At 36.4% G+C, this 11,716-nt stretch overlaps 1 pseudogene; it reads left to right on the top strand.

Annotated features, from left to right (window-relative positions):
* Positions 1-11,716, top strand: part of LOC100946434 — a 41,657-nt pseudogene that overhangs the window by 27,956 nt on the left and 1,985 nt on the right.

The following is an 11,716-nucleotide window of genomic DNA, read 5'->3' as shown; positions in this document are numbered from 1 at the left end:
CTCCAACTCCTGGGCTCAAGCGAGTCTCCTGCCTCAGCCTCTCAAGTAGCTGGGACCACAGGCACCCGCCACAATGCCTGGCTATTTTTTGGTTGCAGCCGTCATTGTTGTTTGGCGGGTCCAGGCTGGATTCGAACCCTCCACCTTAGGTGTATGTGGCTGGCACCTTAGCCGTTTGAGCCACAGTTGCCGAGCCTATTTTCAGTCTTTAGAAGAATTTCTTTTCTGGATTTGTCGTGTGAGTTTTTTCCTAAATCACCTATATTATGTTTATTGTTGTAATTATTCTACATTATTTTGGGTTTTGTTTTTTACCATGCATTCTCTTCGTTATTTGGTTGCATGTTTTCCTCCAGTCTTCTAGGTTCTTTGTCTGGGCTACAAATTAAATTGACATAAGACAGATTTACAAGAGAAAAAAATATATTTAATCACAGATGTATGTACTGGAATCTTGCAAAATATAACTCAAAGAAGGCTGATAATTGAAGCTTATATAACTTCAGAAAGGAAGCTTATTGAGTTACAGAAAGGAATAGGGCTTGGGGGCTTTTTAGGAAGAAGAGACAAATCATGGTAAGATGAGGGAGAAAATGTGTGGTGAATAAAGGTTGGGTTGCTATGCCGATAAGATGTCTCTGGGGCGATAAAATTTCTCTGGGGCCAATCCTCCTCCTCAGACAGATGTTTTACCAATGCAGATTGCCTTTATAGATGTCCCTTCACAAGCCCCCAAGCACTTTTCCTTTCTGTGATTTTTCAGAATAACCTGATCAAAATATGTCCAGACAAGTGTAGTTTGGGGTGACCTATCTGGTCTGCTACAATTACATTTGGGGATGGTATGTCCTGAGCCTCAAGATTGTCATTTGTTTTATTAATAATGGTGGTGTGATTAGTTACAGATACTCTTGTACATGTTAATTTATAACTTAACTATTTATGATAGATATAATGAATATACTAGTCAATTTCTATTAAAATATCCTATAAAATAGCATTTATTTGAGGGATGCAAGATAGTAACAGGAAGTAATTTATTATCATAACAAATTACAAAGGGGAGGAGAAGGTATTTACATGTATAATATACACTTTCAAAATCATCTAGCAAAATACAGCCCTTATTAAGTTGACATGGATATCATTCAATTTTTAATAACTTCATGATATTATGTATTATAATTATGCTGCATTTTCTCCTACTCTTGATTATAATAACAAACATTTAAGTAAAACAAAATCAAAAGAAAACCATGTAAATATAGCCAAATAATAAAAGGCCATTCACAAAAGGCATATTAGTATAAAAATTTCTAAAGTTACATTAAATTTCAGGAAGAAGAGAAGATGCTTTTTATCTTCTTATCAACACTGTGTTTCAACATTGTTTGGCAGTTTTAGGTAATAAAATTAGATTAAAAATTAAATAACAAATATATCATAAAAGAGGAGTCATAATTATCCATATTCGGAGATAATATAATGACAGACATAATAAACCATTGTATTATTAATAAGTTAGAGGTAAAGTTACTACATGGAAGAACTCTTTTTCTATACTAACCATTAGAATTTAGGAAAATAAAATCTCACTCACAATAGTGTCCCGAACTATAAACCACTTAGAAGCCTTTAAAAAGAAAAGGATGGCATTTATATGAGAAGCAATGTGAAATGTCACGATAAGATATAAAACAAGATCTAAACCAATGGAAAGAGTTTACATAGTCCTCTATAAAAAAATGATTAGATAATTTTTAACTGATTTATTATATGTCATATTGTCTTATAGGCAATCAGTTAAGTCTATATAATTGTCCTGCAGTTACTTTTCTATGTAATGTATGTGGGAAAGCTTTTTGGCAAAATGGCATTATTTCTGTAAAGGGCAAGTATGTAAGAAGCTATTAATATTTGAAAGCAAATACTGACCATTTTAATAAATAAATGAATTAATTAATAATATGGCATCCTTAAGATAGTAGGAATTTGTACCTATTTGCAAAAAAATGCTAAAAAAGGGCTCGGTGCCTATGGCTCAACAGGCTAAGGCGCCAGCCACATACACCTGAGCTGGCGGGTTCAAATCCCCAGCCCGGGCCCTCCAAACAACAATGACGGCTGCAACCAAAAAATGGCCAGGCGTTGTGGCGGGTGCCTGTGGTCCCAGCTACTTGGGAGGCTGAGGCAGGAGAATCGCTTGAGCCCAGGAGTTGGAGGTTGCTGTGAGCTGTGATGCCATAGCACTCTACCCAGGGCAACAGCTTGAGGCTCTGTCTCAAAAAAAAAAAATAAAAAAATGCTGAAAAAGTATAGAAGGATGAACTACCAGCAGTTAACATTGGACACTTTCTTACCGTAAGAAGGGAGAAATAGAAAGGAAAGAAAATCATTTTAAAAAATTATTTTTTGAGGAATATTTTTGTGGAATATGTTTTCAGGCTTACTGAAGGTTTTGCTTTCTTGTTACCATTATCACTTAATCAACCTTGTACATTTGGGTCCCATGCTGCTACATTTCGATCTGATTTCTTCCTATGAGTAATAACATCATCATGGAAAATAATTCTCAATTTCCCTGGTTCAATCTGTCAAAGTTCAAGCTTTACTTGCATGCAGTTTTCTGCTTCAATTGCACAAAAATAATCATCTCTATTACTGTTCCTATAGCTATTTCTGTTACAATTTGCTGTTTCATGAATGTGCAAAATACCAAAGAAAGCTAGAGTTTGTACTGGTCTCTTTTTGAGAACAAGTTCTACAAAGGATTTTGTGATTATAATTCCCATTCCATAAAGCAAAATCCCAAAATGCAATATATCATATTTCTCAACAAAAGGTGGTGTTTTCTGCTTCCTGACTTCTGGAGTTGAAGTTTATGAATAGTAAAAGTTTAAGCTGATGTTATCCTGAATCCATCATTCCTTCTGGATATTAGGAAACTTTCTCAGCTTGGGGCTCTTGTCGTGGCCCCAGGAGTTTCAGCTTCTACCTAATCATCAGTTTGGGAAAATTGAAAATCAATGCCAATCTTATATCTCACCTAATTTTTATCATGAATCTCAGAAATTTTCTCCTATGCCATTTCAGCACTATTATTTGGAAAATATAGACACTAGGAACATCCAATCACATAACCTTATTTCTGAATGGTATCAAAATCTCAAGTAGCTCCTTTATTTTCTCCTTGATCTGTTTCTTTATTTTCTCATCTTTAATTTTTAATAATAAGTTTATTTTACCAATTATTTTATTTTTTCATCATTGAAAAAAATCGTCAGTTTTATGAAGTATAATTGACAAATCTCAATACATACTTTCACTGTACAAGAAGTTCTCATCTATATATGTTGTGAAATTATTACCACAGGCAGGCGATGTCCATCACCACACACAGTTACCATTTCTGCATGTGTGGTAAGAAAGCTTACCATCTCTTTTCTTAGCAAATTTTGAGAGAGTACACATCATTATAAACTATATCGTGCTATACATTAAATCTACAAAAGTATTTACCCTGGAACACTGAAACTTTGCCACCTTTGACTAATATCTCTGCATGTTTCCTGGTCACTACGCCCTGGAAATCATCATTCCTCTCTCTCCTTCCATGAATTCAGCATTGTACTATTCCACATATAAGAAAGATCATGCAGTAATTCTCTACCTTTGTCGGGTTTATTTCAATTAAGATAGCATCCTACAGTTTCCTTTGGTTGCAAATGGTAAGATTTCCTTTTTATTAAACTAGAACATATTCCATTTATACACACACACACAGAGGTGTGCCTGGTTTTATAGAGTTCTGGTTTATTGTACTTCTCAGATACATGAATTTTCCAAAGATGGAAGGTTTGGGACAGCCCTTCACCAAATGTCTATCAGAGCCGTTTGTCCAATAGAATGAGCTCACTTCATGTCTCTGTGTCACATTTCAGTAGTTCTCACATTACTTCAAATGTTTTTTGTTAGTATGAGATCTGTTATGGTGATTTATGATCAGAAATTTTGATATCACTATTGTAATTATGTTGGGTTGCTCCACCACACTCACATACGATAGCAAACTTAACCGATAGATACTGTGTGTGCTCTGATTGCTCCACTGACTGGTTGTTTTCCTCTTTCCCTCCCCTTCAGGAGACCACCCTATTCCCAGAGACACAACAATGTTAAAATTAATCCGATAATAATGCTACAGTGGTCTCTATGGGTCCAAGTAAAAGGAAGGGTCGCACATCTCTCATTTGAAATCTAAAGCTTAGTGAGGAAGGCATGTCAAAAGCTGGGCCTCCAAACAGTCAAGCTGTGAATCCAAAAGAAAGTTCTTGAAGAAAATTAAAAATGCTACTCCAGTGAACACACAAGTGATAAAACAACAACATCCAGCCTTATTATTAATATGGAGGAAGTTTAAATGGTCTAGATAAAAGAAAAAAACAGCCACAACATTTCCTTAAACCAGAGCCTAACCCAGAGGGAAAAAAGCCTTAACCCTCTTTGACTCTATGAAGTTCAGAGAAGTGAGAGATCCAGAGTAGAAAGTTTACAGCTAGCAGAGGATGACAGTTCATGAAATTTCAGGAAAGATGCTACCTCCATAACATAAAAGTTCAAGGTAAAGCAGCAAGATAATGCTAATATAAAAACCGCAATAAGCTACCCAGAGATCTAACTAGGATAATTGATGAAAGTGTCTACACTAAACAATAGATTGTCAATGTAGACAGAATAGCCTTCTCTTGGAAGAAGACAGCATTTTGTTCTTTCATAGCTAGAGAGGAAATGTCAATGCCTAGAATGAAAGCTTCGAAGTTCAGGCTGCCTCTCGTAGTTAGGAGTTAGTGCCTGGTGAAGTTGAAGCCAATGCTCATTTATCCTTCTGAGAATCCTAACGCTCTTAGAAATTATGCTAAATCTACTCTGCCTGTGCTCTATAAACAACAAAGCCAGGATGACAGTGCATGTTTCAGGATGGCGCAACAAAGATTTTAAGCCCACAGTTTAGATCTACTGCTTGGGGTAGGGGTGGAGATTTATTTCATAATATTACTCCTCACTGACAGTGCATCTAGTCACCCACAAGCTCTGAAGGAGATGGACAAAAATATTAGCATAATGTTCATACCTGTTACATACAACATCCACTCAGGGGCCCATGGATCAAAAAATATTTTTCTCTTTCAAGTGTTATTATTTAAGAAATGTATTTGCTAAGACTGTAGCAGTAGCAATTCCTCTGATGGATGGAGCAAAGTAAACTGAAAACCTTACAGAAAACATTTACTGTTTTAGATGCCATTCAGAACATTTATAGTCCATGGAGGAAGCCAGAATATTAATCTTAACAAGAGTTTTAAAGAAGTGGATATCAACTCTCTCAAGGATGACTTTGAAGGGGTCAATAATTTAGTGGAGGAAATAACTGTAGATGTGGTGGAAATGGCAAGAGAACTAGAATTAAAAGTGAAAATCTGACTGAATTGCCGCAATCCCATGATAAATCTTGAACAGGTGAAAAGTTGCTTTTTATGGATGAGTAAAGAAAAAGTGTTTTGGGGGGATGCAATGTACCCCTGTGGATGATGCTGTGAACATTGTTGAAATGACACAAAAGTATTTGGAATATCATATATATTTAATTGGTTCGAGAAAATTGAGTACAATTTTACTGTGGGTAAAATGTTACCAAAGAGCATAGTAAGCTGCTCTGCTTACAATAAATCTCTATTTATTGTTTGTGTATCTATTATAGGTTTTATGTTTCTGATTACCGTGAGTTTTACCTAAAACACCTTGTAGTTATAGCAGTTTATTTTAAAGAGAAAACTACTTGACATTAATAGTAAAAAGTATACTATTACTATTTCTCTTAAATATTATGTTATAGTTGTAACAATTACATCTTTTTATATTCTGTAGCTATTAACAAATTATCGTGCTCTAGTTATCTTTAATACTTTTGTCTTTTAACTTTTTCACTAAATTTAAAAATAATATATGTACCAGTATTGCAGAATTAAAATACTCTGGACTCTAGTTTTTATAATATTGACTATATACTTACCTTTATCAGTGAATTTTGTACTTATTTGAATAAGATTTCTATCTCTTCCTCTTTCTCTGCTCCTTCTGCTATTTACGTATGTGTGTTTTGGTTTACGTCATGTGCCGTAAGTCAGGTAGCTCTCTTCTCTCATTTTCATGTCCCCCTTTTTTGTTCCCCTACCTGAATAATTTCAAATGATCTTTCTTTCAGTTGGCTAATCTTTCTTCTGCATAAAGGGGTTTGCTGTTCTAGCTCTGCATTGAATTTTTCAGTTCAGTCATGGTATTCTTTAGTTTCTGGATTGCTTTTTGGTTCTTTTTGATGTTTTCTTTTTTTATTGAGACAGAGTCTTACCTTGTCAACCTCAGTAGAGTACTGTAATGTCACAGCTCACAGAAACCTCAAACTCTTTGGCATAAGCGATTCTCTAGCCTCAGTCTCCCAAGTAGCTCGGACTACAGCTGCCTGCCACAACACTGGGATTTTTTGTTTGTTTGTTCCTTTAGCAGGGCTGGGCTGAGTTCAAATCTACCAGCTGTGCAGCATGTGGCTGGCACCCTAACCATCGCCCAGCCGATGGTTTCTATTTTTAAAAATAGAATTATTTTCCTAATTTTGTTTCATTTTCTATCTACATTCTCTTCTAGTCCCTGTTAAGTATTTCATGGATCTCCATGTCTTTACAGTTAGTTACGGAAGCTTTTTCAGTTTTCTTTCTTGGTGTCGGATTTGCCTGACTTGTTATGATCTAAAGACTGTATTTGTGTCTGTGCATCTGAAGAAGCAGTATCTAGCCTGGCACAGTGGCTCATGCCTATAATCCTAACACTCTGGGAGGCCAAGGCAGGTGGATCACTTGAACTCAAGAGACCTCCAAGAACTGGTCTCTAAAAATAGCTAGATGTTGTGGTGGTACCTGTAGTCCCACCTATTTAGGAGGCTGAGATAAGAGGATCTCTTGAGCCCAAGAGTGGGAGGTCGCTATGAGCTAAGATTCCATGGCACTTTACCAAGGGTAACAAAGTGAGACTCTGTTCTCAAAAAAAAAAAGAAAGAAAAAAAAAAAGAAAAAAAAGAAGCAGTATCTATTTCAATACTGACAAACTTGTTTTTGCACTTGAAAACATCTTCTAGCTCATGAGACTTTTTCCAGGATCACAGTCAAGTTGAAATGAAGCTGGAAGCTGTATTGGGATAGCTCTGACATTCAGTCCATGATTAGCAGTCTTGTTACTGGAGCCTATAGGGTCCTGGCTCCCACCGAGGGTCAGAACTACCTCCAAACAACAGAAGACCAAGGCTAGAGCAGTGTCATGGAACTGTTTCATGGACCACAATTCAGTCCAGTGTATGCAGGCCTTGTTACCAGGGACACACAGGCATGGCTTCTCCCAGTGGAAGTGGCTGACGCCAGCACCATTGACAAATGGGACCCTAGTTAAGTCCACAGGGGTACAGGGCTACTGCTGGTACATGGCCAGTACCATTATTTGTTGACCTGCCAGCTGCCAGTGAGCCTGGCTTCTCAAAGAGGCAGTTTTGGGGCTTGGGCCTAACCAGTATTGTGTAACCTATTACCTGTATCCCCAAAGTCTCACAGACATAACTTCGTCCATGGATACTGCCAAATTTTTGTTTTTGTGGCATGATAGTCTTGAGACCTCCTCTTATGCTAACCTGCTAATATAACTCTTGTTATTTTCTTTTAAAATTTTCATTCTACTCAATCTAGGTTTACTTTTTAAGCCTCCATTTTAAAATTTTTCTTTGCATCTCTTGCCCTTTGCACAATTTACAATGTACCAGATAATCTAACCCATCTTCAGTGAAATAATTATATCTGAATATATAATACATCCATGAACTTTGAATCAGAGTCTTAATTACTCGACTCTTAACTGAATTTAGGTCTTAAATTGGTAAATCAGTTATGAATTGTCTGAATGCAATTGAATAGCAGATGTGGTAGATGACAATACTGTTCAAAATATTCACTGCCTCCCCCTCGTCAGACAATTACAATTTCCTGCTCCTCTGATATCAAATTTGCCCATGGAATTTGTTTTGTCTTACAAAATGCAAATAAAAGTAACTTGTTTCACTTAATGGAAAAATCTTTAAGAGTCCTATTTTCTTTCATTCTGCTACATTAGTGTAGACCTACAAGAACATGCACAATGAACAAGAAAGAAACATTGGTTCATTGTATGACTCTTAAGATTTAAGAGTTGTTTGCTACTGTAGTAACCTTAACTGAAATAGTAGCCATATTATCCAAAAAGTACTTTGATATGTATTACAATGCTGAATTTGAAAATCATCAAAATCTTTTATCATACTTTTATTTTAACAGGATTCAAGAAGTGCATAAATTAATGATTAAAGCCAGACAGATTATAACATATCATCATTTCTGAAGGATTGAATGAATGACTCATAAGTAAAAATGTAACTCTTATTAGAATTGGAGTTTAGTTTGTTTGTTTGTTTTTGAGACAGAGTCTCCCTTTGTCACCTTTAGTTACTCTGGCATCATAGCTCACAGCAACCTCCAACTCTTACACTCAAGCAATTCTCTTGCCTCAGTCTCCCAAGTAGTGGTTACTACAGGTGCCCACCACAATTCCTGGCTATTTTTAAGAGATGAGGTCTCACTCTGGCTCAGGCTGATCTCAAACCTGTGTGCTGAGGCCATCCACTCACCTCGGCCTCCCAGAGTGCTGAGATTACAAGCATGAGCCACCTCACCTGGCTTGGGAATTGAGTATTTTAAAGACCTTCATTAAATATTAAAGTAGTAGGCTTCATACTCCAATTTTTTTTTCACTTACAATCTTGGTAAATGGTTTGTCTCATGAGTTCCTTAGGGATCTCTCTCTCGGGGTGCCGTTTGTACCTATACACTGAAATTAATGTGTTCTATCTGCCCAAATAATTTATCTTAAAGTACATCCAATATATCTTAGATTATGTTTTAATAGTATGAACAAAAACTAATCACTTTGTGTGTAGACAAGCTCTCCAAACACTGGCTAAGAAATTCAAATGCATTATCTCATTTTTATAGCAAATCTATTAGGTCATTTGGAATTATTTTTTGACTATTACCTCTCAACTCCAAATGCAAACTGCCTGGCCAGATTCCTTTGCTTATAGCTTTCTATTAGGTTCTGAAAATAGGAGACACTAAAAGAATATTGGAAAACAATAAAGGGGAAAAGAGATTTTCTTTAATATGTTGGTTTGTTCTTCCTCTTTTTATGATGTGTTAGTAGTTGCTGTTGATTCCAGCATCCAGATTCTTTCAACACTCAGAGAAACAACCTCATTGCACCATCTAACTGGTTATATCAACATCTGGATAGTGTGCCCTACTAAGAAGTTGGAATCATTCTTCGCTCATCCTGGTCCTTTCCATATTCTCGTACTACCAAGTCTTTCATTTTCTTCCTGTTTTATTAAACTATGACATACAATAAAGTGGGAAGGTGTATATAGAAAATGAGCTTGGAGCCCACTGAATTTCAAAAATGTGAATGCTTATGTAATCAGCATCAACATAAAAGGATATAACCTTACTGATAATCCTGAATGTCACTATTTTCTTCCAGCTACCGTATTCCACCAAGGACAGCAACTACCTTGATATTTAACAGTATAGATTGATTTTTCTTATTTTTGTACTTTATAAAAATGAATCATTGCATCAGTCCTGATATGTTTTGTTTCAAGCAGAGAAGTAAAACCAGTGTTTGTGTATGTCTGTCTGTGTGTGCCAGTGTGTGTGTACATGTCTGTGTGTGCCTGTGTGTGTGTATGTATGTCTGTGTGCTGGTGTGTGTGTACGTCTGTCTGTGTGTGCCAGTGTGTGTGTATATATGTCTGTGTGTGCCTGTGTGTGTGTATGTCTGTCTGTGTGTGCCTGTGTGTGTGTATATATGTCTGTGTGTGCCTGTGTGTGTGTATGTATGTCTGTGTGTGCCTGTGTGTGTATATGTCTGTCTGTGTGTGCCGATGTGTGTGTATGTCTGTCTGTGTGTGCCAGTGTGTGTGTACATATGTCTGTGTGTGCCTGTGTGTGTGTATGTATGTCTGTGTGTGCTGGTGTGTGTGTACGTCTGTCTGTATGTGCTGCAGTGTGTGTATGTCTGTCTGTGTGTGCCTGTGTGTATATATGTATGTCTCTGTATGTGTACATATGTCTGTGTATGCCAATGTGTGTGTATGTGTCTCTGTGTGTGCCTGTGTGTGTGTATGTATGTCTGTGTGTGCAAGTGATTTATTGCAAAAAAATCACTGACCTAAGTGTGGACTCTGGCTAGGTGTGTGTGAAGTCCTCTGGTGAAGATGTTATAAAGGGCAAACTTGCTGAAATGTCAGTCCATAGGCAGAATATCCTCAGGAAAGCCTCAGTTCCATTCTCAACCACATTGCACTGATTGAAGCAGGCCCATCCAGATTATCCAGGAAACCTTCCTCTTACTTAAAGTCAACTATGATGGACTTTAATCACACGTATAAAATACCTTCACAGTAACAACTATATTATTAGTGTTTGATTGAGTGCTGGGGACTATAGCCTAGCTAAACTGACACATAAAACCAATCATCCTAGTCCTGTCCTGGCTTCTTTTGCTCAATGTTGTATTTGTATAATTTATTTCTTTTGCTATGTTTTCTTATGCTTCATTTAATCTCATAACTGTAAAATATTTTATTGTGGAACTATAGCACAATTTGTTCTTCTATCCTATTGCTATTGGGCATTTGGGTAGGTTCCAGTTTAACAATGCCATGAATTCTGCTGTTGGGAAAAATTTATTGCATGCATTTTGGTAAACAGCTATACAACCGTCGGCTGGAATGAACCTTGGAATGTAGTTGCTAAGACATAGGTTCTATAAACATTCAACTATTTTACAAAGTGCTGGTGTCAATTTATATGCCCAATAAGTGTTTCATATTCTCACCAACATTTTGTATTTTACACACATTTTGTAGCCATCTTGGGGGGGGCTGTGTTTGTGTGTTTCTCCTTTCAGTTACAATTTATAATTCATGTATCACTAATGAAGTTAGTGATATTTTGGCAATTGGCATGTTCCATTTTTAAATTGTCTGTGAGAGCCTTTGGCCGATTTTTTCTATTGAGCTTGCCCCTAGGTTTTCTTATTTAATAGTAGTAGTTTTCATACTTTCTGGAAATGAGATTTTTGTCAAACACATCCTATCTAACTAGCTAACTAGCTAGCTTGTTACATAACATTCACCTAACCATCATCTATCTGTCCATCTACCTACAGTAAATATTAATATATTTCGTCTTTCTATGGGTTACATTTTTACTTTCCATTGAGGAAACAGAGGTCAATATTTTCAATTTAAATTAGTAAATTACTTTGTCTTTTATGGTTAGTGTCATGCTTAAGAATTTTTTGCCTATATCAAGGTCATAGAGATGTTCTCCTCTAAAAAAAAATAATAAACTTTATAATTTAAATTCCCAACCAGCAGCTTCACTTCTGCAGGCTTTATCAATATGTGACAACTCAAGCAACAGCCAGGAGAAATTCTTTATGACAGATATAATTGCTGCTTATCAGAGGCTGTGTTCTCGACCTCCAAAAGGATTTGAAAAATACTTTCCTAATGGAAAAAAAAAAA

This window comes from Otolemur garnettii, unplaced genomic scaffold (genome assembly GCF_000181295.1).
Source record: "Otolemur garnettii isolate 467f Iridium unplaced genomic scaffold, OtoGar3 scaffold00131, whole genome shotgun sequence".
Lineage (NCBI taxonomy): Eukaryota > Metazoa > Chordata > Mammalia > Primates > Galagidae > Otolemur > Otolemur garnettii.
The sequence above is the reverse complement of the archived record's forward strand: the minus strand, read 5'-3'. Positions and strand labels throughout refer to the sequence as shown.